This window comes from Cinclus cinclus, chromosome 29 (genome assembly GCF_963662255.1).
Source record: "Cinclus cinclus chromosome 29, bCinCin1.1, whole genome shotgun sequence".
In the NCBI taxonomy this organism is placed as follows: domain Eukaryota; kingdom Metazoa; phylum Chordata; class Aves; order Passeriformes; family Cinclidae; genus Cinclus; species Cinclus cinclus.
Window position 1 is genome coordinate 838,570 of NC_085074.1, and position 27,822 is coordinate 866,391.

A 27,822-nucleotide genomic window follows, 5' to 3' on the forward strand; every position below is an offset into this window, starting at 1 on the left:
GGGACCTTCCCTCCCACAGCAACACAGATCTATGAGATTCATGCAGAGCTTTTCCAGATCTGCAGTTACAAGAGAGGAACAGAACTGTGATGAATCTTCTTTGAGAGGACTTTCAGCTCCTGTGAAATAGCAGGTTTGGCACTGAAGCAAAAAATCTGTGGAGGAATCACTGTTTCATCCTGGGCTGTTAAAGCAAAGGGCAGCAAATCCACTAGTCGCCACTAAATAATTTTGTTTTGAAATATTTACTTGGCCTGCAGTAGTAGCTGCTCTTAAGTCTTTAAAGGATTAGCTGCCTGCTACTCTTTCATGCCTGCAAGCATTTAATAATGCTCTTGTTGCAAATCATGCTGTTAACCTGTCATGAGAGGTTTTAACCTTCCTTCTCTTGTCAGTGGGAAATGCCTGGTGCAGATGGCCATGCTGATGTGACAGAAATTAAACAACCAGTCAGGTCCTCTGGGCTCTTTCCCCAGCTTCTTCAAGGAGGGATAAGACAGAAAATGAATGTAGTGATAATTGTCTACATCAGGGTGTTGCCCCTAAAGAGGGGCTGTGAGGAGGTTAGGAAACATGAGCTGGTTGGTGCAGGAGCATCCATTTCTCAGCAAAAGCCATATGTAGCAAAGGAAATGCTCTGGATCTCAAACAAATCCTCGAAGAAAACTGACAACTCACCTCAGCAGGGATTATTTTGTACTCTCAGGCACGTGTTCAGTGTAAAAGGGAAAGATCTCAAGTCCTTAAACCTACAACTCCTGATTAGCATCACCATAGAATTTTCTAGCAGTTTTCAGTAATGTTTCATTAGAAGAAGTCTGCCAGCTCCTATAATCCTCATTGTTCTTGTCTCTCAACCCTAACAGTCCATATCACAGCATGACCTCTTCCCTGCTATTTTGGGTGGTTCTTTTCCAGGCAAATGCCTTATTTTTTCTGTATTTGATACTGGAGGTCAAGTGAATCCTCTCTGCCTTTTATTGCACAAGAACAGAGGCAGGATTGTAAGAGGGCCAGTGCAAATGTGTGCCTAAAAATAATCCAGTGGATGGTCTCCAACTTCAAACACAAAAGGAGTATTTGTAGAAGTCTCTCTTTGTTTTGTGATCGAGTTTCAGATCACTGAGGAGACTCTTCAAAGTTCAGCTCACAAACAGCTCGTGGTTTAATCCTCCCCATGAAACAAAGGCAACTCTTTAACTTGGATCCCTGGGCAGCTGCCACCCTGAACCCTTGGAGCTGGCAGAGGCTCACTCCGAAGTGGATCAACCCTGGGGCAGGGGTAGTGTCTGGGTTGCTGTCCTGGGCTGCTGCCTCCCACTCTGGCCACGAGCCCAGGGCTGCAGAGGGACAGGCAGGCCCACAGCCCTTCTCCCACCCCTGCTGGAAACAATTCAGCAGTGGCAAGAGGGGCCACAGCTTGCAGAACACTTCAGTGACGCCAATTAAGAATAGCAGAGTTGGCATTTCAGGCAGGGAAGGGGTTAACCAACTACAGGGCAGTTTTCAGGGGAGAAGTTGGAGTTCATTGTTCAGGCTCTCTGTGGATTTATTTTTTGTCCTTTCATCTCTGATTCTTGGTTGTCATCATAAAACCAAGTCCTTCCTCTTTCTGTTTTCACTTGGCCTGTGAGCCTTTCAGGGCATGGCCTGTGTCTTCACCTGTGAGCAGGAGCACAGAGGGAGAGCTGTGCTGGCAGGGAACCATAAATAGAGAGCCTGGCCAGCCCTGTGGCATCCCTGCTTCTGTAATTGCCCACTCTGCACTCCAGTGACAAGCCTTGCTCCAGCTGCCAGGGCAAGGAGGAACTGCAGGGTGTCTCCACAGTCAGTCCCAGAGCTCTGCTTAGAGCCCAGTTCTTCTACCTCTAGTTCTCCTTTTCCTGTGTGTAAGTGACCACTCCCGGTGTCTGCCCAGTGAGATTTGGGCAGTTCAATTTCAGCAGCTGCTTTGTAGAGGGCTCTGGTCTAACTCTTACCACAGCACCACTTGTTTATTTTGCCTTCTGCCCCTTGCTGGAGGAGGCTGGTGTGTCTGTGTCACTCCTGATGTCATTGCGTGGTTTTGTTGCTATATGCTCAGACAAGGGATTAAATGAGTTATGGGGTAAAAGTGACCCAAGCCCATCCTTCCTCTCTGAAGATGTTCTTGGGAATGACTTGCAAGTGGGTTAGAGCAGAGCCTGTGTCTCTCCTCTCACTTGTCTGCTGAGGGATGAGTAAGCAACGACCAGGCGCTGCTGTCTGTGCTGTGCAGAGTGAAGGACCTTAACCTGAACTCCCAGCGCAGGTGCCTTAAGAAAACGTCTTTTAATCTGTGCTATAAAATTCCTCTAATGGACTTCAAAATTATTTTGTGCACCATGTCCACCTCATTTTGGAAGTAGTTTAAGTGGGAATGAATTCTGGTCCTGCTTATCCACATCTGCCCACAGCAGCTGCTCTTTATTCCCAGAGCTTTGAGCAGCCACACTTGAACATGACACAAGGTGACAAATCCCAGCTTGTCTCCTCCTTGAAGACCATCCCTGCAGATGCTTCAGGGTTCATCCAATGGGGAGAAGTTCTAATGGAACACAACTCCAGGGTGAGTGTGCCCCGGAGAGCAAAACCATCAGGAGCCACCAGCCCCAGGCTCCTGCCATGCCTCTGCTGCTGCCTCAACACCTCCGAGCCAGATGTGGCTCCAGAGACTCAGCATTCTGACAAGGAGAACCTGGCAGGAGAACAGACCAGGCAGGACAAACGCAGGCTACTTTGCTGGCCCCCTCCTGCCCCCACTCTTCCCAGGATTTAAGGACTCTCGGCTCATTTCAGGAGCTGTGCTTTTGGGAAGCAGCCTGGGGATGAACTTGGGGAGGTGACTCAGCCCATCTCCTCCTCCTCCTGTCAAACACAGGCTTTGCCCCTGACTCAGCAAGTGAAATCTCATTTCTTTGGTACAGCCCCGAGGTACCAGACAGAGCAGCAGCAGGAAAATTGCCTTCTCCTGCAGAGCACAGGCTGTCCAGCTGAGTTAGTGTCACCAGGAGCACTCTGGAGCACTCTCTCTGCCCTTGTCTTCCTGACAGCTTGGGATGAATGTCCCGTGGCTGGTGTGGCTTGATCAATGCTACAGGGACAAGAGAAGGACCTGGGATGGGTTGTTTGTACTCTCCTGGTGGTTTGTACTCTCCTGGCTCCCACAATCTCGCCTCCACTTGCAAAACATTTTGCAATCCCAAAGCTGAAGGAATGTCTCCTCTCTCCAAAAGCTGCCAGAGGGGAAGCCATGGTGAGAGGACTATCAGGAACCCAACAGCTCCGCAGCCACGCAGATCTCGTCTCCTGCTCGCCTACTGATTTATTAATGACATGAATTCAGAGCGCTGTTGTTCCTCCCCCGATCCCGCAGCACAGCAGCGGCTCTGCCGCGTGGGTCGCTGGCTGGAGCCTCCGTAATTTGAGTGCTTGGCCCGAGATCCTCGGACCGAAAGCTCTCTCTGCTAGAGAGAAGTAGCACTAGAGAAAGTAGCACTTTCGGTAGAGAAAGTGCTACTGAGACCACTTTGCACTAATTAAACTTCGTACGAATTCTTCCTGCATCCATTTTGCAGATGACAAACCGGAGGCTTGAGCTCGGCTGGCAGAGCCCATCTCGGTTCTCAGAAAGAAACACGTTTTTTTCTGACTCAGAATTCCCAGATTTCCACCTGACATTGCGGGGAACAACGAGTCATGGGTGTCCCCGAGATAATGATAGATTCCTGTGGATCGGGAACCGGAGGAGTTTCCCACCAGGTGCTGTAGGTGGCATTTTAACCAAGGGCTGCACACACTTGCTTTCCTCACCTCAGAGAGTGAAACCCAGGATCTGCCCAGCTCCGCCCCCTAGTTACCATTCCATATTTCAGAGGGAGAAACAAAAAAAAACAAACAAACAAACAAAAAAAAAAATTGTTGGCGAGTTGTTAACTTTTTTTTGTTTTTTGCTTATTTGGGGGAGTTTCCACTCACCTCTTAGGCTGCCATTGAAATAGCAGGGGTTTAATTTTTATTTCATCTAATCCAGTGAAAGATATTCCTGTAATCCATATACAGGAGTGCTGGGTCTTCTTAACTGCTGGACTCCATCTCTGTGATTCACACAGAATGTTATTAATCTAATACAAGGGAGGCTATTTTTATTTTTATTTTTTTATGTTATAAAAACGAAACTCAAAACATGCCAAGAAAACAAGATTGGAAAGGAGCTATGGATCCCAGACCCAAACCAATTACAGGATCATGGGATGATTTGGGTCCATTGGAAGGGACCATCTCATTCCACTGCCCTGCCAAGGGTGAGGATACCATTCACTAGATACCATCCCTGGATCTGAAGTTTTGATTTGGTCTTTTGGATATTCTGTGCTCAGATCAATGATTCACATCCCAACAGAGACAACACTTGGATTTAAAATGGAAATTTTGAGCAGGACTTGCTGGCCATAACCATTTCAGCACTGAAATTTATGCCAGTAACATCCGTGCTGCATCTGAGGAAAACCCTGACCTGCAGTCCTGTCCCTCCTGTTTGATCCACACAGCCACGAAGAAACAACCAAAATAAAGCTGGGGAATGTCATCAGTAATGGTTCCTTGGACTGTTGTGATAGGGTGCAGCAACACCTCACCTGTTCAGGTAAATCCCTGAGGGAGCTATGAGGAGCTCACATAACTCAGACAAGATGTAGAGTAGAGGAGGAAACAAAGGGAATGTGTCTGCTTCTGGATCTCAGAGGTCTGCACACCAAATGATTGATGACTGCTGATTTCTCCTGCTGCCTGGTCATGGAGGACATGCACATCCCATGGCTCCAATTCTTCCAGCTTTTTTATGGACCTGTGAATCATTCAGGCAGGGAGTGATTGAATGTTTAGATAAATACCTCAGGGTTCTTCACTACATTTGAATAACTCAAATGATATATGCCAATAATCCCAGTAAAATGGTTTCTACTTCTGTAGCTAGACAGTGTGGTGGCATAAAATGGGCTCTGACTTCCTGAACAAGGGAAATGCCAGGGAATTTTCCCAAGCTTTGCAGCACAGGAGGCCTCCTGGAAAGGCACTTATCAATTTAAGACGAAAAAGGACTGAAAATGGCTTTACTGATTTGAGCCCATGGTTCTGGGGGGTCTAGCTTTGTCAAATTCAATTCTTGGAGCACTAAATCCACCTTTATCATCCTTCCCTGGCTTGTCCTTGGGATTATCATGACTCTGAGGTCTTTATCTGTTATATTTCAATCTGACTGATGTTTTCTCTTGCTGTATTACCTGTATTTTCCTCTGCCATCTTTTACCTGGGGAGGGCAGGTTGAAAAATTGAAACACTCAAAAATAAGATAAACAGGGCTGTGTCTCTGTCCCTGATCCTGAACACAGGGAGGCCTTGCAGGAACACTGAGCATGCACGATCTGTCTTCCTGCAAAAACTCCTGTCAGCAGCAGAACTGCTGCAGCCTCCATCAATCTGGCATTACTAAAATGTCCCTCCTGTCACAGCCCCACGCTCCCCCACCCTGGCAAACAAAGGCTTTTAATGTTTAAAAGCTTCACTGAAGTCTGTGTCTACTTTTGGGATGAGGCCAGGTATTGAATAATGCCAAGGATCAATATCCATAATCAGGCATTGTGCCTTAGCCCTGCCCTATATAGTTCTCCATATGTTCTCACTGGAAAACCTTTTAGAAGCTTAGCCAGGAGAGTATTGCAGTGAACGTGGAAAAAAAAATATGCTCGAGGATAAGCACAAATGCTCCAGAGGCCTCATAGGGTCTCTGGTCTTAAAGTAAGCTCCTGAGTTTTCATGGGATAGGATGAAACCCTTTCTATGGGGGAGTGGGAGGGAAGGGGCTGGACAGCTGGTGAACAAACACTGCACCAACATTCCTGGTTGCCAAACACTGCGCAAACAGCAATGCAAAAGATCAACAGAGAATTGTAGGTCTGGGTGAAACAGGGTCCAATTAGTGCCAGTGGTCTAGGGAGCACTTTCCCATCGACTCAGGGCTGTACTTTAATTAAAAACCGCAGGGCTGGGGGAGAAAGCCTAGCGTGGGTCAATATCTCCTCAAGGACAGGCAGTGTAAGGAGAAAAGGCAGGAATCAGCTGCCCAGAACAGCCCTGAGAAAGGGAAGGAGCCACAAGCTGGTATGTCTGAGAACTGCACGTTCTGGAAAGGGCAGGACACAAATTAGAGTGAGTTAACATTGTCAGAAGCCATTAGGGATGTCAGATGTTGCCGAAGCCATTAGGGATGTCAGATGTTGCCGAGGGGGACGTGAGAGAGGCAGTATCTAGCACTGTGTACCCGAGCTGCAGACGTCAGCCGTGCCTGAAAACCAGCTGAAACACAGCTTTGTGAGCTGGGGGTGATTTGTCACAATCGGGTCACATTTGTGTCACATTTGTACTGGCCCCCAGCAGAAAACTGGAAATCTCAGGAAAAATGGTATTTTCAGATGAGGCTTGTGGATGTGGTGGAGGTGTCATCTTTTAGGGGACTCAGTTTAGCTTCCTCTAGTACAACAGGGAAGGTTTAGGTTGGCCATCAGGAGGAATTTCTTTACAGAAAGGGTGATTAGAAATTGGAATGGGCTGCCCAGGGAGGAGTGGAGCTGGAAGTGTTTAAGGAATGACTGGATGTGGCACTCAGTGCCATGGTCTGGTTGGGGTGGTAGTGACTTGGCACAGGCTGGGTTTGACCTCAGAGGTCTTTTTTCCACCTGAATGATTCTGTGATTCTTTTGTTACCTCCCTAAACTCATTCTCCTATTGTAAAAGCTGGATTTTTCCTAAAAGATTATAATTTTTAAAAAACAAACCAAAAAGAAACCCCAAAGCAAAGCCCCAAGTGCCAGGGCTGGTGCCAGGACTGGGGGCACCAAGGTGCACACATTTTCCTAGGGGCTGGAGAGGGACCCCCAGATGAGGGGCCCAAGGGGCTTTGTTTGGGGTCCTCATCAATATCTGCAGGGAGGTATCAGAGATGGAGCAGGCTCTCTGCTCCCTGGGGCCGAGGAGTGGGATAAGAAGCAATGGGCAGAAACGCGTGCCAAGTTCTACCTGAACATGAGGAAGAACTTTCCTGTGTGGGTGACCAAGCACTCAGTCACTGACTGACTCCCAGAACCAGACTAACAGAATAACACAACCTCCTGAGCTGGAAGGGACCCATCAGGACCACGGATCCTACTCAGCCTTGCACAGGACATCCCAACAACCCCGCTGTGCTCCTGAGAGCCTTATCCCAGCACTGTTGGAGCCCTGCCATCCCTGAGGCCATGACCATTCCCTAGGGAGCCTGTTCAGTGTTCCATTGCCCAGAGAGGCTGCGGAACGTCTCTCACCGGGGATATTCCAAACCCTTCTGGACACAATCCTGTGCTGTGTGCTCCGGGATGCCCCTGCCTGAGCAGCGAGGTTAGACCAGATACCCCACTGCGGTCCCTTCAACCTGCCCCATGCCGTGACTCTGCCATTTGTGTTTTTCATGCGTAAGTCGTTAACACGCCCCTGCGGCTGGAGGCTTCTCCCTCAGGGCACGCGAGGCTGTTTCCCCCGCCGAGCGCGGCGACCGCCATGGCGGCCGAGGCCCGAGGCAGCGGAGTTGGGGCCGCGCCATCTTGTAGGGGGCGGAGCAGGACCCGTCCCGCCCCGTGCTCTGCCTGCCGGGGCCGCCCGGCCCCGCCGCCCTCGCCGTGGAGACCGAGGGGAGCGGAGCCGCAGCCCCCAGCGCCATTGCCGCCCTCAGCCCGCCATGGCAGGTGAGCCCGTCCTCCCCGTCCTGCTCCCCGCCGCCGCCCGCCCTGAGGGAGCAGCTTCCCCGCCGCGCTCTCCCCTCAGCGTCCTCTCCTCCGCTCTCACCCTTCAGCGCTTTCCCCTCAGCCTCCCGCCCGCTGTCACCTCCGTGCCGGCCCCGCACACCCGCGGCTCGCCCCTCGCTGCCGCGGGCCGGAGGGTCGCGGCTCACCGCAGCCTCCACCATGTTAGCCGGCCGCAGTTCACCTTGGCCGCGCGGCTCCCGCGCCGTCCGCACCTCTCCGCTCCTCCTCTCCATTTTATCTCGCATTTGTGGGTTAAACAAACCCTTCCCTGTGTTCCGAGCCGGCGTTTTCGGCCTCGGCATCGTCTCCAGGGGATGGGGAAGAGGCGCGGGGGGATGCCCGGGGTGGTACCTGCGGCGGGGTCACCTGCGCAGCGAACAGGATCGGGCGGGCATCGATCCCCGGGGTGGGGTCGTGTCTCTGTGCTGCTGAGGTCATTATTTTTTTTTTCCTTTAATCTGAAACAAAATGGGTGGCAGAGCCGTAAGCTTGCAGATGGGATGGAGAAATACAGGTTAATTCTCCCCTGGTCCTGAAGGGGTGGCCTCGCTCTTCCCTTCTTCCCTGATCCCGTTCTCGTGATATGCTTTAAAGCTTTTTTTTTTTTTTTCCCGCTTTTAAAATTATTTATTTGCATTTTTTATTTTTTTTTTTTCGTTTTTCAGTTCACATCGAGGCAGTAAATATTTGGGTTTTCTGCTTTTAATTTGCAAGCTCCATTCGATATCATGTGTGGTTTTCTTTTGTTTTAAGGTACATTTTGGGTAGGAAGAAGTGATGTAGGTAGCACAGAAAAATGCCTGAATAAAGCTTGCTGTAAGCCTATTAGGTTTCTTAGAATAAGGACTGACCATTATCAGATATTCCTTATTAGGGATTTTTGCCTTTTTTCCATAAAAACTGGGAATGAGGCAGAGGCTTTACTTTAAATAATAGTTTTAGTCCCGTCCCTTCATTTTATAGCCGTCGTTGTTATTTTGAAGGCAGGGAAGAGCAGCCCTTGAAGCAGTTTGGGGCTCTCCTGACCAGGTGAGTGTGGGCAGGGCTGACCCCAAAGGCAGCAGCAGAGCCGGTGGAAGATTCTGGCAGGGAAGGGAAATCCTCCGAGGTGTTTAAGACAAGGTAAAGACCTGGCCTGTTAATTTTTCTGCCTTGTCATTTCCCACATGCAGCTGACTCTTGGTGTGAGTTCAGTGACAGGTAAATGCCAGGCTCCCTGTTGCTGATGAGCTTTAATTTTCAATAAAAACACCAAATGCTCTGTATTCACTGGGAGCTTAATATGTCCATGTGTCCTCACTGCAGTGTAGCATTGTCAGGCTTGAACAGGCTTTAAGTTACCCAGTTTAAGCTTAAAGGAAGAGCTGTTTTGGGTAGTGTTTTTCCTGGCAGGTGGAGTTTGATGCAGGCTGTAAAATGAAGTGGAGAAGCAGAACAAATGCTGGAATGATGGCCTGCATAGTGCCAGAGCCAGGCTTAACTGCACACCTTGGTCATCAGTTGATTTCAGTGTATATAAAGGATTATTGCAACAAGTATCTCAGGTTAGCAAACTGGAAAATAATCCTTGAGATATGTGGAACAATTGGATTAGTTGATGAGCTCTTGGACCCCTACTCCTGGTTGCCCGTCACGATCCAGATAGCTTGAAATTAGAGCAGTGTTGAGATGGAGATGCACTGAAACAAATTTAACCTTGAGCTAGCAAGGAGGTTAAACAAGCCCTGAGATTTTTGTCATGGATTTAAACAAGCCTCTGGCTTAGTCAAGATGAGAAGAGGACTTGAAAATGTCTTATCAGCGCCCTGGGGACAAGAAGAGGTCTCGCTGGGGTTCTCAAGGGTGGGTTGTGCTCCTGTTGTGGCTTAACAGGCCGAGCTCGAATGGTTTAAGACCATCCCAGTGTTGTCACTGGGCCGGAAGCTCTGCCCTGAGCCAGGCTTAGCTTTGCTGAACTCTCGGGAAGCACACGGCTCTCAGCAGATGGACGGAGCAGGATGGGAATCAGGTTCTCAGAGCACGGGCCTGTTGCTTCTTCAGCATTTTCAGCTTGAAAACAAATCGGAAGGAAAAGCAGTTCCTCAAACAGTGGGAGGATTTGGGCTGCAGGTAGATGGGTGTTTCCTTGGGTGATAGCAGCTGTTGAAGCGGCTCCCCTCCCTCATCTTCTGGCAGCGTCCCCTGGGGGGATGGCAGCTCAGTCAGGGGTTAGCCCACAAAACTTTAGTTTTTCTGTGGCAGCCACCTCTGTTCGGGGAATTTTTGTGCTCTTTGCCTTCCCTGAGCCCAGGCAGTCCTAAATGGGCCTCCCCAAATCCATATTGGGTGGTGTGGGGGTGTATTTAAACGTTTCTGATACGAAATTCACGAGAATTTCTGTCTCGTGAGGTCGTCGTTGTATTCCAGTGGAGAAATACAAATAATTTCTTTGTTGCTGTTACTTGGTTGGAGACTTCTTCAGGGGAAGCTTGAGATAATGGCAGTGTTTGAGGTTTGGATTTTTCCTAGGAGAAAACACTGGCTGTGGATTTCCCCCATGTTTGTTAAGAAGAACCTGTAAAAAATGCTGCATTTGTATGCAGTTCCTATTTCAAATGTTCTTTTAAATTAAACTTGAGGTTTTTTATATTTGATTCTGTCAGTATGTTTGAGGATTTATTTCTTCCTGGTGTAGCCCCGTTTCCTCAGCGTGGTGGAGTGTCCCGGAGGGCTGTGGCAGTGGCTTTGTTGTTTGTGGAAGTTGATGGGAGACCATTGAAAGGAAAGTGGGTGAAACTCCAGGCATTGTCAGCATGGATTCCTCCAGAAGTGGCTGCTAAGCTGTTCTCTTGACTGTTCTGAGCTGCAGCGATTAATCCTCTTCTGATCCTGAGGGCAGGGGAAGGCAGCTGGCACCCCCGGGAGCTGTGTCAATAGGAAGGTGATGGAATCCTGGAGTGGTTTGGGTGGAAAGGACCTCGAAACCTATCCAGTGCCACCCCTGCCATACCTTCCACTATCCCAGGCTGCTCCAAGCCTCAGTGTCCAACCTGACCTTGAGCACTGCCAGGGATCCAGGGGCAGCCACAACTTCTCTGGGCACCCTGTGCCAGGGCCTCAGCACCCTCCCGGGCAAGAATTTCTTTCTGAGAAGATACTGTTCTGCTGTAGTTGCTTCTGTCAACGTCTTTGTGTGAACCACGTAAGAAATCTCAAGCCCCAGAAGTTTCTGTAGGGCCATTTCTTTAATAGATTCATTTTGCTTTCAAACACTTCTTTATGTGTTTATCCTTACAGGAGAAAATGCAGATGGCTGCACACAATCCTTCTACTTCCATTGGAGCTGATGGTTTATATGTTGCTGGAAAATCTGTTTATATTAAGTGTTATTTATGAGGCCTCAGTGGTCATGACATGGCCTGACAACAGTTACCGTGGGGGTTATTTTACTTAAAAGCTGCAGGAAGACAATATTGACTATTAGAATGAGTGAGACAAGCATCCTGATGTAATGAAGGCAGAGTAAAATAAATCATTATAAATGAAAGTTCTTGCTGTGTTCTCCAGCCTTCCCGGGGGTGAAGTTTGTTCAGACACAGCCAGCTTCTTGGGGTGCACTAAATACTTCTGTCAGTACTTGGGAGCACATTTGGTTTATGGACAGATGTTTTCAGTTGTTATGAGCTGTCTCAGGACAGGATTTCTTTGATGGCAGGAAAGAAATCTGATGATATTTGGCTGTTTTCAGGTTGTGGGAAGGAAATGTTTGCTGTGTGTGTTTCTACTGGAGATGAATCTACATGGGGATTTCTTGCCATGACAATTTGGCCCGGAAAAGAAGCAGAGCTACTTCCTTGGAAAGGCGGTTGGGGTGTTGAGACATCACTGGCACTTAGTGGGGAAAGAGGGGAGGAGGGAGAACTGGACTTGTAGCTCAGAAGTCTCCTTTTGTAATTTCATGCCTTCCACTCGCTCTAATCCTGGCCGAACACTGGGAACGTGTGTGGCATCGGGAAGGCCACATGCCCAGCAATAGACGCGACTCCCGCGGTTCTCCAGGGGGACCAGGAGCCCGGTGTGGATTTTGTGGTCCTCAGTGTTGTCATCAGCCCCCTCTGCAGTGAGTCACCCTCGCCTGGGAGCTGTGACTCTTCCCTCGGCTCTGCCGTGGCCCGGGGCTTTGAGAGCTCCCGGGATGGTTTTTGGGAAGGATGAATTGGCCACCAGGCTGTGTCCAGGGAGTTGGAAAGCACCGGGTTGGGTGTCTTCCTGCTGGTATGCTGGGAGTGGATTGAAATGCTCTGTGTTTCCATTCCACAGCTCCGTTTGATTGTTTGCTGAGGAATGGCTGGGCTCAAGGTAACTGTAAAACTAGTATTTTAATGAATTTTTAATTAGAAATTCAATTTTCTGAATCTCCCCTTGTCTCATTTCTCAGGCCAGGAGATGCAAGTGTAGGTTAAGGGGAGGGGTGGGGGCAGGGAATGCACTTAACATCCAAGTATCTGCCATTTACTTATTTGATTTTAATATTACTTTTAAATAGCAGCTTCAAGAAAGAATAAACTTTATCCTATTTCGCTGAAAGGGAATTTCCAGAGTTCCTTCTCAACACATTCAGGCAAGCAGAATATTTTATTCTTCCCCCAAAACCTACTTTACTAAGCAGTAATGAATCGATATGTGTTTTTAAGAGTGTCCCAGGCACCTTGGGGGCATGGCATGGCTGGATTTTAGCTGCCTATTTTGGAGGCTGATGCATCTCTGTCCTCTGAACCAGGAATGTTTTGATCTTGGACTTGCGTCAGCAAAGTGCCTGAGAAAACAAGCTTTGTCTGATAGTTGTATTTTTAGGAGCAGAGGAGTCCAGTTGTGACGGTGGAGGAGCTGAGTTGTCCTTCAGTACCTGGAAGTGTCTGAGCTTTCCAAGCTCTGTGTGCTCTGAAAACAACTGACCTGGTTTCTTCGTGTTTGGGTTAAACCAGCATGTGCCCTTCCTGATACAAGGGACTGTTTGAATTTCTCACCCACTTTATGTTCACTTCAGAGTAAAACTGCTTGAAGAATGGGCTTCAAATGAGTATGATGGTGGAGGAGGGATTGACTCACCATTTTTTGGTTTTGACTGTTTGGAAATGTGAGTCACCCAAACTGATTCTCAATTTGATTTTGAATGGCTCCATGTCCCCCAGTTAGTTGTCTGGATTTATATTTAAATCAAACTGTTTCAAGGCTCGTGCCTTTCCAGCAGTTGGATGAAGCATTTTGGGAATGCAGGGTGGTGGAAAAGTTAAGTGAAGCAATTTCAAGGGGGCTCATGCACTGACATAGATGGGTATTAATCTCGGGTATGAGCTTTGAGTAGTTCAGGCTCTCAGTGGAGCAACACATTTTAATTTGCTTTACTCCTGTTTTGCATGGCCGTGAAATGGCAATCCAGGGCATTAATACCGATTTTAGTGTTTTGCTGGCTGTTACTTGTGAGATTGTAAAAGTTAACACAACAAAGTGCAGCTTTAATGGGAAAGTGCCTTAAATACTAATGCACTTGGCTGTGTTTATGTGCTGGGGTGGTTAATGTGAATTTATCCCAGGCTCCCAGCCCTTTGGAAATCCTGTGGATCTGCTGCTAGCAGGGGCAAGGAAATTCTGGAGGTCTTTGACTATCAAGCCTAGCTTTGTTGAGCACCCTGTTCTCTAGCCCAGAAGCCACTGTCTGAAGAATTTCATATTTTTCTGACCTTCCTGCTGTTGCCACTTAGCTGGAATGTCTTGAATTTCATCCTGAAGCTCAGATCAGGTGCTGCTATGTTGTGCTTTTAAAGGGAATTGTGTGTAAATGTTGTTAGCAGCATTGAAGGTCATGGAGAGGATCTCGTAAAACGGGCACGTGACTCCATGTCATGACTTTCGCTTTTTATTTAGAAGCTTGGAAGGGAGATAAAGTGCTGCACTGCAAAGTTAGCAACCTTTGCTTTTGTGTGCTGACTGAAATGAGCTCAGAGTCTCAGAGCTAATAGCACGCAGTGTGGACTCTGCTGTGGGAAGGTTTGAATTTTACGGAGTCTTTGAATCCCTGTGACAGGAAAAAAAAAAAAATTTTGTTCTGTTTATTACTTGTCCTTTGTGTGGAGAATCCTGTATCCAGATCCTCACTATACCCAAGCAAAGGAATTTTTGCATGCTCTAAAGCACCAGCTCTTCACAGGTTACCACAGCTTGCTTTTTTTTTTTTTTTTTTTTTTTTTTTTTTTTTTTTTTTTTTTTTTTTTTTTTGTGCAGAATTGTTTCTGAAGGGTAACCCTGATGCAAGCAGCATTTGCTTGGTCACATTTTAACACATTGGGGTTTTTGATAAAAGCTGGCAGATTATGGTTTCCTGATAAGCATTTTGTTGTATTAAGGCCAAACTTAACAATTAATTTGGATTGAGACTGACAAGAAAGAAATTGGAGCTGCAGGTTCATAGGCTGCTCAGAGTGCAGGAAATAATTGCTGTATTCTCATACTGCTCTGTGTCCTTTCATCTCTGGGAGCAATAACAATTACCAGTAATTTGCTGGAATTGGATGTATTTGCATGGGTGCCATTTAATTTTGTGTGTGGAATTTTGGGAGGTTGTGCTGAGCAGAGTCATTATTACCAATATAATTTCACAGGGTTCTGGTCTGGTTTATTCAGCCAGTTGGACACTTATTTTTAATTATTTCAGCTCACTGATAGATGCTTTTAAAGCTAAAAAAAAAAAAAAAAGAAAGAAAGATGGATGAGGGAGAGGATTTTGGGTTTTTTTAATACCCAGGTCTTGGGGGTTTGTTGTAGTCCTGTTAGATGTTTCCCTTGTCCATCTTTTCTGTTGGCAAATACCAGGAAAGGCAAAGGATGGAAGGCTGGGCTCATTTGGAGTCATGATCCTCCTCATAAAAGCACACTCTGAAGACCCCTCCTGCAGCAGAGGAAGAGCTGCTAGTCCTGTAAACATCCCCTGCTAATGAGCTGCTCTGCTTTGGAGGGGATCAAACACAGCTAATGCTTTTCATGGAGATGCCTAATCAGCCACAATAGAACCAAGCAAAGCTGTCAATTAAATCTTCTATTCAATTGCTCGGTATAAATGAGCCTGAACCCACAACGCTGTCTGAGCTCCCCTCCCTGGCTCTTGGGGTTTAGTAAAGATTTTGTGATCAGCATTAGCCAAATTTTGGAGCTCACTTAGGTACGCTCCATCTGTATTGGTCTTTTCTCCTAATTATTCAAAGGCCAAAATGTGTGCTGAAGTGCTGATCCTTCAGATAGCAGTAGCTAAGAAGTCTTGCATTTATCTGAAGCCAATTAAGTAAGAATAATTGAGATTATTTTGTTAAAAGCAGTGCTGAAACACATCTGCCAAAGAGCCCTGAAGATGAAGCAGCCATTAAGGCAGAATATTAAACCCACTGTGTATTGGTTAAAAAAAGGATTGGTTTACTGGCAGAAATCACAGAGAGGTTTACTGAAGGTAAATAGAGGTTTCTTTTACTAAGTTTTGCCAAAGTACTTTTTTTAAAAGTCTTCCCAAAACCAAGAAGTTTTCCTTCAATAACCTCTAGTTGGTATAAATGCTATTGTAAGTAGTGTGAACTCTGAAGATATTATAATTCTTGGTGCTTTTCCTGAGCAACCAGTTGGGTGTTAAACTGGCTGTTCCATTTCTGTCCCTTCACTTGGAAAAGCCACTTAACCTTCTTTAGGTTCTGTTGCTCACAGGGATATTTAATGCATTAATTTCTATTTAATGCATTCTTAATTACCTGCTTACACAGGGAGGAAAATCTTCAAAGCCACTGCACAAGATGACATCCCCCATCTCTGCCTGGTGGTGTGGTGTGTGACACAGGGGTGAGGTGGCAGCTGGGCTCCAGCGAGTCCTGTTCCCTTGGACTGTCCCCATGGATTCAGAGGGTGGAGGGACCAATAAAGGCACATTTCTGAGGAGGTCAATGCTGGTGGCTGGGTAGAAGCTGCTTTCACCTGAGCCTGCCTGAAATGGCAGCAGGGGAGTCACCCAGCAGGGCTGGCTGAACACTGAAACACTGCCAGGCTTGTTGTGAAATTAATAAATTAGTAATTGGTTGGCTTAACATGTGGGAATCAAACCCAGGGTTGCTTACAGTTGTTTGGTGTGTGGGCAGGGAGTAAGGAGTGCTGGTTTGGCTTAAATACCGTTAATGGCAGTAATGATTTAATTTTTCCCCAGTGGCTGTGGGAAAGCAAGCTGTGCTTGGTGACCAAAGCTCCTGGGGCAGACAGCTGGGCACCAGTTGTTGGTGGGAATATCAGCCTTTATTATTGCTAATAGGGTCAATAATGGCATCTGTTCTTGCTCTGTGACACCAAGAGATGCTCTGCCTGTGCCCTGCCTTGTGCCAGCTCCAGCAGGAAGCTTTCTCCTGTTGCTTTGGGTTTGGCTCCAGGTCAGGACCTCCAAACCCCTGGGAAGGGGTAAAAGCAGCCATGTTGGCATTGCACTTGTAGAATCGTGGAGCCAGAGGATCCTGTCCTGGGAGCCCAGCAGAGATTCCTTCACATGCAGAATCATGCTGGCTCTGCCCCTCAGCCTTGGGAGCCTTGGAACCTTTCCTCTGTAAGTGAAGTGAATTTGCTGATTATTCTCAAGAAAGATTTTGAAGTAGTCTCAAAGGAGCGAAAGGTCACTGAGCAAGAAGGGCACAACTCTCCCAACTGGATAATTAAAAAGAAAATTTTAAAGTATGCTAAGTTGAGATTGACTTGTGGCCATGCTTTGAAGATTAAAATGGCTTTTTTCATTTTGGATGCAGGAGGTTGAGACTGGTGGGAGGAGGAGTTGTGGCTGCTGGAGCAGTTGAACTGTGAGTTATTGAGCTGTGAACGAGATCCCAGGATCACTGACCAAAACTATGGATATCTGTTCTTTCCCCCCTCTAGTTTTTAAAGCATTTAGTCTTGCAGCTGAAGTTTTCAGCCTGGCTGCTCACTGTGTAATGCAGGGTGATTTTTAGGCATCCAAGCAAATGACATATTGAATGAAAAACAAATGATTTTGCACAGAAGTGTTTTGCCTTTAGAAAATCAAAGTAACAGCAACTCTGGCTAAAGGGTGGCACTTTCCATGTGCTTTGCACAGCCTGCTGGATTTTTCTGCATCTGAGTTTAGCCCACCCTTTTGAAACTATTAGCAGTCATAAAAAAAGGGGGAAACAAAGCTCAGACATAATTGTGCAAACTAACTGGTAATTGGTGTGTGTCAAATTTGTCCATGTTTTTCTGGGCGTGGAATGGGTTGGGACAGGAGAGACCTCAAAGCCTGCCGTGGGCAGGAGCGTCTCCCACTATCCCAGGTTGCTCCAAGCCCTGGCCTTGGGCACGTCCAGGGGTGGGGATTCCAGGAATACATAAAGGTAATGATGTGTTCAGGGTAATCTGGGAATACGTAAAGGTAATGACGCGTTAAGGTTCTGCTTCCCCTACCCTGCTCTGTTGCCCAGGCTTTGCTTCTGCCTTTTCTTCGAAGACAAAGGATTTGAGCTTTTGCCTTTAATTGCAGGAATACCTGGAGCTCCGGGAAAGGAGTCTAACTTAATTTATGAGCAGGGTGAATACAGTAACAGGTCCCAAAAAGCACATTCCTTCTCTGGGAATTTTGGAAGTGTTTTGATCTGTGCCTGTGGAGTGCAGGGCTTTGGCTTCACTATTCTTTTGTTATTCTTTCTTGGAAATGATTGCTTATTTCTTGCCCAGAAATCAGCCACAGGTGTTCTGAAAGGCATTTATATGTTGTAGTTACCTTTTTACATGGAACTCTGTGTCTGCTTTGATGTACATCTCATATCCTGGGTTCTTCTTACAGATGTTTAAAAACACAGCATTGCAGGAAAAAGTTCTAATACCTTAATAATACAGGCTGTAGATGCATTAGGGATTTAAAAACAGAATTTTGGCCACACAGCATTGCATTGTTCAGTTGGAAATGTGGGATTCATTGGCCGTGGATTGCCCCAAGGTGTCCTTTCTCTGGGAGAGAGGGATTTGCGGGTTCAGCCAGGTACAAGGCGGACACTCTCAGCGGGAGCCAGGACTGGGCATTGCTCCCTGAATTACCTGGGAAGCTTTCAGAGCAATTCCAGTAATTCCTGGTGTCGATTTGAGTCAGCACTGGGGAAGAGCAGTAGATGTTTTCATATTACAGCAGATCTTCTGGTAAGTGCTTTTGCAGGGAATTCATAATTCAGTGAATTTATAAACATCACTCTAAGATCAAAATTAACAGCTGAGTCTTTCTGCTGTTCCCAGTTGTGGGTGGAACTGGATCTATTTATTGTGCTTGTGTGTGATGCTATTTTCTGTTTGCTGTATTATGTTAAGTGTGTTCTGGAGGATGTTCATGGGAGGCTGCTGATTAAATAAGCTGATGTAAAAGATCACATATTTGCTGTGGCTTTGGGAGGAAGAATATATAAATTAGGAGATGGCTGCAACAATATAGTGAGGGGGCTCATTGAGCTGTCAGAAACGAGGCCTCTTCCACCTCACCCTCTGGATGAAACAGGATGTTCTTGCAGGTAAGCTGTGCCTCTCCTTGAACACTGCTGGCACTGAGTGACTGCATCCCTCTTCCTCCTGGGTGTTTTTCTTGTTCTTACTGAAGGTTCAAGGGAGGGATTTGGTTACCAGGTGTCTGTAGTTGCCTGGGTTGCATTGTTGTCGTTTTGGTGATGGAACGTAACCATTGTGTGCCACCCCTGTGCAGGAGGAATAGGGGACTTCAGAGAAGGATTTTATTCTGCCCGAGTGCTACAAAACTGCAGGGAATAAATCCTCAGAATAAATATTGCAACTCTGAACATTGTCAGTAGTTTACTCGTGTGTCCAGGAACAAACAGAATTAATTTGCCTGGAGCACTCAGAAGTGTTGGTTCATCCTCAGACTGAACACTGAGTGTCTGAGAAGAAGGCAGAAAATTGGATTTTCTCATAATAATCAAAGCGAACTCCTCCTAGGAGTAACATTTCCAAACAGCAGAAATGCTTCTATGAGTTTGCATTTCAGACATTAAGCAAGTAATAAAAATGATGAGTAGCTGTGTCAGACCATCACAACCACGTTCCCCAGGCTGAAGCAGAGAGACAAATCCTCTGCTCTGATTCCCCTCCCACAGTAAAGTGCAGCCACACGCAGCTCTCAGCTGTTTATTCCCACCTGGCTTCCACACCAGTTTGGAACTTGGAATATTCTAGTGCTTGAGAGAGTGTAGTTATATTTTGAATTAGCATTCTCCTGGAGCTTGACAGTGATTCCCATCCCTGCTCACTGCAGGGAATTGTAACCCAACAGCCCACGCTTGGATCTGTCCCGACACCAGTCCTGGCAGCTGGGACTGAAGTGGAGGTACCCAGATTAGCAAGTGGCTTATTTGGATTTAGTGTAAATGCAGAGTAATCAGAAATAAATTGTTCAAATGATGACATTCTCCACTCACTGGTGGTGAATTTTGGAGCGATTAGTTTTAATTGCAAGGTAAATAGACAAGTCTTTGATTGCGTACTTTAGAATTTTAATTGCACTGAACTCAATTACAGTTTGAACTGAGATACTCAAGGCAAGAAGTATTTGAATCCCTGGCATTGTTTAATCCAACTATTAGAAAATAGTTGGATTAAACAATAGCCGGATATCAGAGTAAAAAAAGCAAATGGCTTACTTCTTTCAGAACCTGAAGTTTTCCTCTTGCCGTTGAACACTCAGTTCTGTAGCTCCCTGTGAGCCCATCAAACTCCTTGAATCTAAAACAATTTCCTTAAAAGTGTTACAGATCAGTGATCTTCAGCCAGTCTGGGTATAGTAGTTGGTATTTTGTGGTCTTAAGGTTTGGTGTTGTTTGTGTTAGAGGCTCTAAGATTTCTTTATGTCGAAATTAAGATATTTCTGTTTGTGAAAACATTTGGAATTCATAAGGAAGGAGGAAAGGATAGGATCTAATAATTGGAAAAAGAGCAAATGGAGGGGGAAACTTTCCAGCATCTTGCAGCAGGGATTAAAGGCTGGAACATCTGTGGGTTTGTGTGCGTACACACCGCACAAAGGAATCGCTGGAGATCCTTGGATCGCTTCCGTGGATCTGAGTGAAGGATGAATAAAGAGCCTTGCACAGGACAGGTGTCAGCTCTCAGTTAACCCTGCCCTGCTCAGGCTCCTTGATGCAGGACCGAGCCCGGGGCAGCGATTCTGACTTGTGTGAGGCTGCTGGGGCTGGATGGAGCCGGGGGGGGGGAGAAGCTGGATGGAGCCTGAGGGGGGGGTGGGGGGGCTGGTTGGAACCAGGGGTCCAGAGAGCACTGGCAGCCTGTCCATGCCTGCACATCGGGGTGCAAAAAGGGCATTTCAGATACAATGAGCTCATCTTTGTGCCCTTGAGCTCCGCACTCTTGGCCTGCTCTCCGTTGGGTGCAAGGGGTGGAGTTGGTGCTGGTAAACTGGGGCAGAGGCTTCTCCCTGAGTGCTGCTTTGCGGTGGCCTGTCTGGTTACAGCTTCAGTATCAGTTGTAGGGTGATGGTGTTTCTTTAATCCTTGGAAAAGGAAACTGGGGGATAGGGATGGGGATGAGTAACTCAGTGGCGGCTTGAGGCAGGGGCTGTAATGTGACGAATTACAAAGTGATGTTCAGGAGTATAAGGGCACCCTTAGGCAGCGCTGTGCTCCCACAGAAAGGGAGTGGGGCAAGAAGAGGAGATCCATGGGAAGCAGTTCTAGAATCCCAGAATTGTTTCAATTGGAAAAGGCCTTTAAGATCAAGTCTAGCCATTAAGCTAGCGCTGCCATGTCCACCACTAAACCACCCCCTGAACACCACATCTCCCTGGCCTTGATAAACCTCCAGGGACAGGGACTCGTGCACTTCCCAGGGCAGCCTGTTCCAGTGCTTGGCAACCGTTTATTTATTTCTTGTTGGTTTTGTTGTTGTTTCAAGTATTTCACTTCTTCTCCTGCATCCCTTTCCATCTCACTTTGCCCTGTGCCCATCATTGTTACTCAGCGTTTTCCACTGGGGAAGTGGATGAGCCCAGCACAAGTCCTGGTGTGTTTCCGTTCCCAGTGAGGTTGTGGATCACTGACCCTTGTCTTAGGGAAGAGCTCTGGGATCTGGGATCTCTCGAAAATGTGTCCAGTTGCTGATAAAAACATGTCTGTGCAAGTTGCACAAGGGAGGCTCATGGAAAAACACTCGGAAAGCCCCATCCTGACTCCAGCTGTTGCAGCCAGGCATGTAAATATTTGTGCCAGTTGTGTTTGGAGGGCTCTGGCTGGGTGTTCTCCCCATGAGTAGTACTTTCTGTGGCCAGGCTGAAGCTCCTGGGGCCGGGCTGCTTTGCGTAAGCCCAGTGGAGGCGTGGAGTGAGGTGGGAGTAACTGGGGAGTAAGCACAGTGTCCAGGGCTGCCTCCTGCCCCACCTTGTGTAACGGTGGGCTGGGATTGGGCACGGAGCAGTTACACAATGGGGAAGTATAAAAAGAGGGAAAAAGTGCTCCTGGGGGATGGATGTCTGCATTCTCCAGGCTGCTGCTGCTGCCCTGGACTGCAGGAGCTGCCTTCGAGAGCTTGGTGCAGGTTTGCCTTGGGATTCACAGCCTGGTGGGGATGGTTGCAAAATTTCAACTGGTTTGGTGTCAGCAGTATGAAATAACAAACTTAAAAACTTGTGTTTGCAGGTGTTAATAACTAGCTTACTGTATCTTAAAAGATTTTGGGATTTAATTTCTCATTTTAAAATTGCTGTCTCTGTAAAAAGAGAGGTTTGCTATCTCAAAAGTACTTGCTCTTTTCTGTTTATCCATAAACTTTGTTTTCCTTTTAGTCTTTAAAATGGGGAAAATTTATATGATCTTTATGTAGTAAAAGAGATTTTAAGAAATCTTGAGCGCGAAAGTACAGCATCCTGTTTCTGACAGTTTATTAATTCCACTTCCTAATCAGTTACGCTAAATGGAAGTGAAGTGTTTATTTCCAGACAAGCCTAATAGATAACTCAGTTTGAAACTTTCCAAGTCGGGGATCAGTTACTGGGTTTGTATTGATTACTGGGCTCAAGCTGTTCCCTTTCCAAAGGAGCTACAGGAACGCCTCAGCCTTTGGGTAGGAGCTTCACATCCAGAGCTGAAAAATTGGCACATTACCTTGATTTACTTAATAAATGGAATTTTCCCTAGATGAGTCTTTAACTCCACCTTTGTTTTAACGTGATTAAAGTCTTGGAAAGAAGGAAGCTTTCATCGAAGTGCCAAGTCCAAGTACAAAGCAGTCTGAGAAAGGACCCAGTGTGAGCTCAGGTTGCTTTGAGGGCCCTGAAGGAGCTTAACGAGCTGTGTATTAATATCCATAATAACGGGGAGGTATCGGAATGCCCACATTATTAATTCTCCCCAGGGAGACTGTAAGGACTCGATAGCATTCTAAATGAAATTACTGTGTGCCATACCCTGTGCGAGGTGTGCTGAGCTCTTGTGAATGAGCAGTGAGACAGGATTTAATTTTTATTTTCCCTGAGTCTAGAGAACTCTGCAGGTGTCAGTTCCCAGCAGTGGCTGTGCTACTCTGGGTACAGATAATGAGCTGCGAATTGCCATCTCCCACCTTCTGCTTGCACTTCTTTGGAATTTAATTCTCCCATGTCCTCTTCTCATTCCTGTCCACTGGTGGGGTCCCCCGCGAGGGTGGCAAATACACTGCAGAGAATTTGGGCAAAACCGCTGCCTTTTGAAACAAGAAAATGGGAGTAATGGGGTGAAAGATGGGTAGTAGCTGCTTGGCCAGCAGCGTTTTGATCAAACACCTTTCAGGGTGACTGATGCTGGAAACACTTGGATTTCACCTATTCTAGTTTAGAATCACAGCCTAACTAAGCTCTCAGTTAATAACTTGACTAACCAAACTTGTAGTTTTTGAAAGCTGTGAGATCCTTTGTTAAACATCTCATTCAGATGGATTTAAGTCCCCTTCTCAACGAGCTCATTCACACAGGAAGTTAATGAGATTGAGCTAATGTGCTTTAAATACGCAGAAGGTTTGAGCTCGGCATAACTTTCCTGCTTAGCTTTGTGTAGACTTGCCTTAATAGCGTTGGTCAGTTATTAAAGCACCGTTCTGGATGGCAATCAAAATACCAACTACTTAATTCATGAGTGCCTCCAAAGAAAGATTATGTTTGTGCTTTGAAGAGCTACTTTGAAGCAAAGAGAGAAGCTGTCTGAAGTACCCATCGACACTTTTTAAAGCCTAAATTGAGTTTTATGAAACTCAAATGTTAGGAAGTTTGGGTGTTCAGCAGCATTTTATTTGTCTCTGCTGCAGGTGAAGACGAAGTGGATGGTGTTAGGTTAAATGTGGAGTCTGCTTTTCTTCAGTTGTAGATATGGTTCAGTGGAGGAGGGAAATCTCTGGAGCATTTAGGATGTGGTGGCATTGCAGTGCAGCTTCAGTTGATGGGAAGGAACTCGAGAGGCCTCTGCTAAAGACAAAATCACGAGTTTCCTGGGACGAAAGAGGCTGCTCCAAACAGCCCCAGAAAAATCTCACTCTTAACACTGAAGCAGGAGGATGGTTTTTACAAGTAACAAGAGAAAATTAAGCGTGGGTTCCGGGCACCTTCTTCACACCTGTGAGATGTTGAAAATGCCCTGGAAGGCAGAAAAAAAAGCCTTTTAGTCACTCCCTGCATATGTGGACGGTGGGTGGGACCTCACAGGTGCCGTATCCAGGCACAGATCTGGATTTAACAGTGTTGAGCAATTCGACTTGTGGTTGTGGTTCTGCAGACAGAACTGAGATTGTATCGTTTAAGTCCTTATTGGGCTTTTTTAATCTCGGTAATGAGATATTTGTGGATTTTTTTTTTAACTGGGGAGAACGTTTTTCTGAGGAAAACATCCAGCACCCTGTGGACACCTGAGTAGCAAAGTTAGTGCTCTTTTGGTGGCTTGTAATTTGGTCTTATTTGAAAACCCCTTGGTAACCTGCCGTTTCATTTCTAATAGGTTCTTAGAAACAAGTAACTCAAATGTTTATCTATTTGAACTGTAAAATAAGTGTGGACAGCTGTGCAGGCTGGAGAGGGAAAAAGGGACCCGTGTTCTAAGGTTCTTCTGGTATGAAAAACAGCAGAAAAGTGAGAACACTGATATATCCAGTGCCTGGAGCTGATGCACAGCAGGCAAAGTCTAGTTAATAACAAAAATATGAAATTTGGGGTTGTAATACCTTAATGGCACAAAATCAATACAGAAGTTTTTTGAGGGTGCAGCTAGAACCAGTTGCAATCTGGAGAAAGCTGCAATTCCATAATTAACTGGGAATTTCCTTTCTTCTGTGTGGAATTGTATGTCTGGCCAGGAACAGCCCTGCTCTGTGAGCAACCTCTGTCTGATTGGAGCCTCTACAGTGTTCCTTAACTATCTGCACTGCTGGAGCACTCCTGTGTCCCTGAGCAGTTTGATGAAGGGTTCTGTGCAAGGTCACAACTTCCCAGATCTCTTGGCATCCATCCTGTCCCTTCTGCAGCTCCCTGGCTACTCGGGTGCCAATCCCAGCCTGTCCCTTCTCAGTGTCTCTCTGCTGGAATCCTGGATAGCCCATGGCAGCTCTGTTCCTCAGGGCTGCTTTGGTTTCTCTGTGACTTCTGGAGAGCAGGATGAGCTGTTTGGTCTAAACTGTTTTTTTTTTTTTACCCCAAACCAAGTAAATCCGGTGCATTTGTTACTGGCTTCAGTTATTCTTCACAGCTGTGACACTGCAGGAACTGAAATTTTGCTTTAGCCTCAGCCTCTGGCATGTCCTTCCCACAGCCTTAAACCTGAGCAGGTGGGGTTAAAGCTGGTTTTATCTTCTGCTCAGGTTTGGTACATATAGCAAAAAAATAGCATGCAGGGAGTCCAAGTCCCTTTCCACAGCTCTGTTGTGTGTCTGCTGCCAAAAATACAATCTCAGACCTAAAGGATGCCTTGATTTGTGTTAAAACACATAATGTGCCCGAGTTTCAGAGTTTCCCAACACTTGGAAGTATCATGGTAGGTGGTAAAATTCCACAGGCACCTCAAGTGGGACAACTTCTGGCTGAGCATCATCTCTGCTTGCAGGAGAAAGTTGGTGTGTTCACATGAGCCTGACAGCTAATTAAAATAATAAATTGATGATGGTAATTAAGGAGTGATCTTAATTTGATTCTAATCTCCTTAGTGTGTGCAACAGCCAGAGTTTTTTTGGCTCTTCAGTTGTCAGTAACAGGAAGGAAGGTCCTGGCTGGCTGTGCCAGCACTCCTTCCCTGGGGAGCTGTGACATGGGACAAACCCAAGCATGGGCTGCTCCATCCCCAGCTGCTTTTATCACACTTGTGCTTCCTTTAGGAATATTTCCCTTGTGCAGCAGGGAAGGACCACCAAATTCAGGCTAGTTCCTGATTTTCCACAGGGTGGGGAAGAGAGGCCCACAGGGACTGACTGGGGACCAGGGCAGGGATTGTCTAAAGGGACAGGGAAAGTCTCAAGGATTTTGGTTGGCACTGGGTGGTGGGCTCGCCTCAGCTGAGAGAAATTTAGGATCCAGTTGGAATTCAACCTTCTTGGTTTTAGAACGTTTTTGGTTTGAGTATGGCAAATAGGGGGATAACACAGAGCTGCTGGAGATCCTTTTGCTTTGGAAAAATTGTAATTTTCAGGGCTGGAAGTCATGGGAGAACCTGAGCTTCCTCCAGAGGGTTTATCTCCAGGTCTGCTTATTGCAAATGAGCTTTTAAAGCATTGCCTTGTCCTGGGCACAGTTCTGGTGCTGCCAGCACCCGGCAAAGCCTTGACTCATCTAAGAGAAGTCTAAAAGAAACCCCAAATCAACCCAAACCAAGACCCCCAAGAACTTGTCAGCTGCCCAGGAATGTCACAGCCTGGAGGTCAGGTGGGTTTTGTTTTCCCCAGTCTTTGCCTTGCCAAGCTCTGGATTCAAATATTAATGTTAAATTAATGTTGAATGTCCTCCCACTGGGCCTTCAGCACTGTATGGAGGAATTGCCATCGCAACAAATCTGATCTAGACAATGTTTTTGGTGTGGTTCAGCCAAAACCTATATCCAGTGCTTTTAAAGGAAACAGTGCATGCAAGGGAGGTGTCTGTATTCCATTGCCTGCTCCTTTGTGGGTTCATGGCCAGTTTTCCCTCCCATGGCAATAAGCTCTTTATGTCTTTCTGCACCTTCTGTCCTGCCCAGGTTAACCCTTGGATCTACTTAAGAGATGAACTTTGAAAGGATTTTTTTACTGACTAACAGGCAGTTGGGTACCTCGTTAAGTGGAAGCTTTTTGTGTAGCCTGTGGTGGCACAGGAGCAGATTTTCCTGTAGGGAAACCTTTGGCTCCTGTGGATGTTTCTTATTTGTGGTGGAGGTTCCAGAGCAGAGACTTGAAGGAAGAAAAAGAGCATTTAAACCCAGTCTTGCATTGCAGATCTCCGTATCTCTGATGGATTTTATCTTTTTTTCCATGAGCTTTGAAATACATCCTAATTTGTTTGAAAGAAATAGCGGGGACCTTAGCAAAAGGGAGGATGTGGTGGGTGGTCCTGGCAGCTCAAGAAGGTGATTATGTGTAAGACCAGACACTGCCACCTCTTGTGTCCTCTCCTGATGGCTCCAGGTCTGGAGGGAGTTTTTTGCTGGAGAAAAGGCAGAGGTTGAAGGTGCAGAGTAGCTTTTCCCAGGCCATGAGGCTTTTCTCCTTCACCTTGCACCTGGCCTGTCTCCTGCCCTGTGTCTAAACCTTATCTCCAGCACTGTAAACCCTGGCAGCTCTTGGCCTTCTGTGTTAAAACACACGTGTGCTCTGGGGGTAATTCGGTGTGGAAAGGCGAACTTTAATCAGTCCTGACAGAAATTTCTCTTCCAGCCTTTCCACTTGATCCCAGCCTGCGGATGATGGGTTGTACTGAGTGTACCTGCCTGATGCTGAATAGGTTTTACCTCTTTCTCCGGGACTTTTCAGCTTCTGTGGAGCTGGATTTGCCCTGGAGGGCTGTAAAAATGCCTGAGTCATGTGGTAGGACACGGAGGCTGATAAGGAATGATCTCTCCCAGGTAGCTTTAGGCAGCAGCTGAGTTTATCTGCTTCTTTTTGACACTCCTGATTGTAGAATCAAAGCATTCCAGAAATCTCTCGATGATCATCTGTTTTAATTGCTGGGTAGAAGCAAGAATAGCAGGGAAATTAATTCTCCTGGTTTTTCTTGGACCAACCCCTCCTGACACAACCCCTCCCTCTCTTTAGGAAAAGCAGCAGTGAGAGGATTTTTGCTGGTGAATTGGGAGTTGCCTGTTTGGGAATTGTTATTTTAGGTACAGCGTGTCAGCTCTCAGCAATCAGTTGATCCAAGGCAAGCTTTGCTGCTGTCCTGCTGGAATTCCCAAGAGCTATTCCCAAGCAGTGATCCAGGCCTGGAGAAGACAGCAGCCCTGTTGTTGTGCAGTGCCAGCAGAGCAGGATTACAGAGCCTTGTCTTTTCTCTCTGGAGATGCTGGTTAATGCCAGCTAAGCAGCTTAGGGTGCCAGAGCACCTTAGAGCAGCAAATCCTGTGACTGGCAGCTTCCCTGGCTCCAGATTTATTGGCCCTGGCTTAGGGAGGTGTCCTTGCTGCCCTTTCCCTTCCCAGTCCTTGGGATAAAGCTGCCAGAGTAAACCTTGCCTGTCTCCATCTCTGATTTTCTTGGAGAATAAAATGCATCTGCAATGATAGAAGAAGGCAGATTCTTTTCTCTTTGTTCCTCTGTGCTAGGAAAAAAAAAAAAAATGAACCTCATTGCTCTACAGTGAAAGAAAGCAAAGAACCCATCCAAAAATCCCAACCCAGACCCCTCAGTGCCCTTGAAGCTTTAACCTTTAACCAGTACCTGCTGCACTTTGAAGAGGAACTCTGAGGTTGTTGTGAAAATGGGAATG

At 46.6% G+C, this 27,822-nt stretch overlaps 1 protein-coding gene across 1 annotated transcript in view; it reads left to right on the top strand.

Annotated features, from left to right (window-relative positions):
- The first annotated feature begins 7,714 nt into the window (after positions 1 to 7,714).
- The window catches only part of SLC23A2 (solute carrier family 23 member 2), a 47,352-nt gene continuing 27,244 nt past the window's right edge, over positions 7,715 to 27,822 (top strand). Inside the window, exon 1 of the mRNA XM_062510554.1 lies at positions 7,715 to 7,793. The gene's annotated coding sequence lies outside the window, so the exon portion shown is untranslated. The remainder of the gene's footprint in view (positions 7,794 to 27,822) is intronic.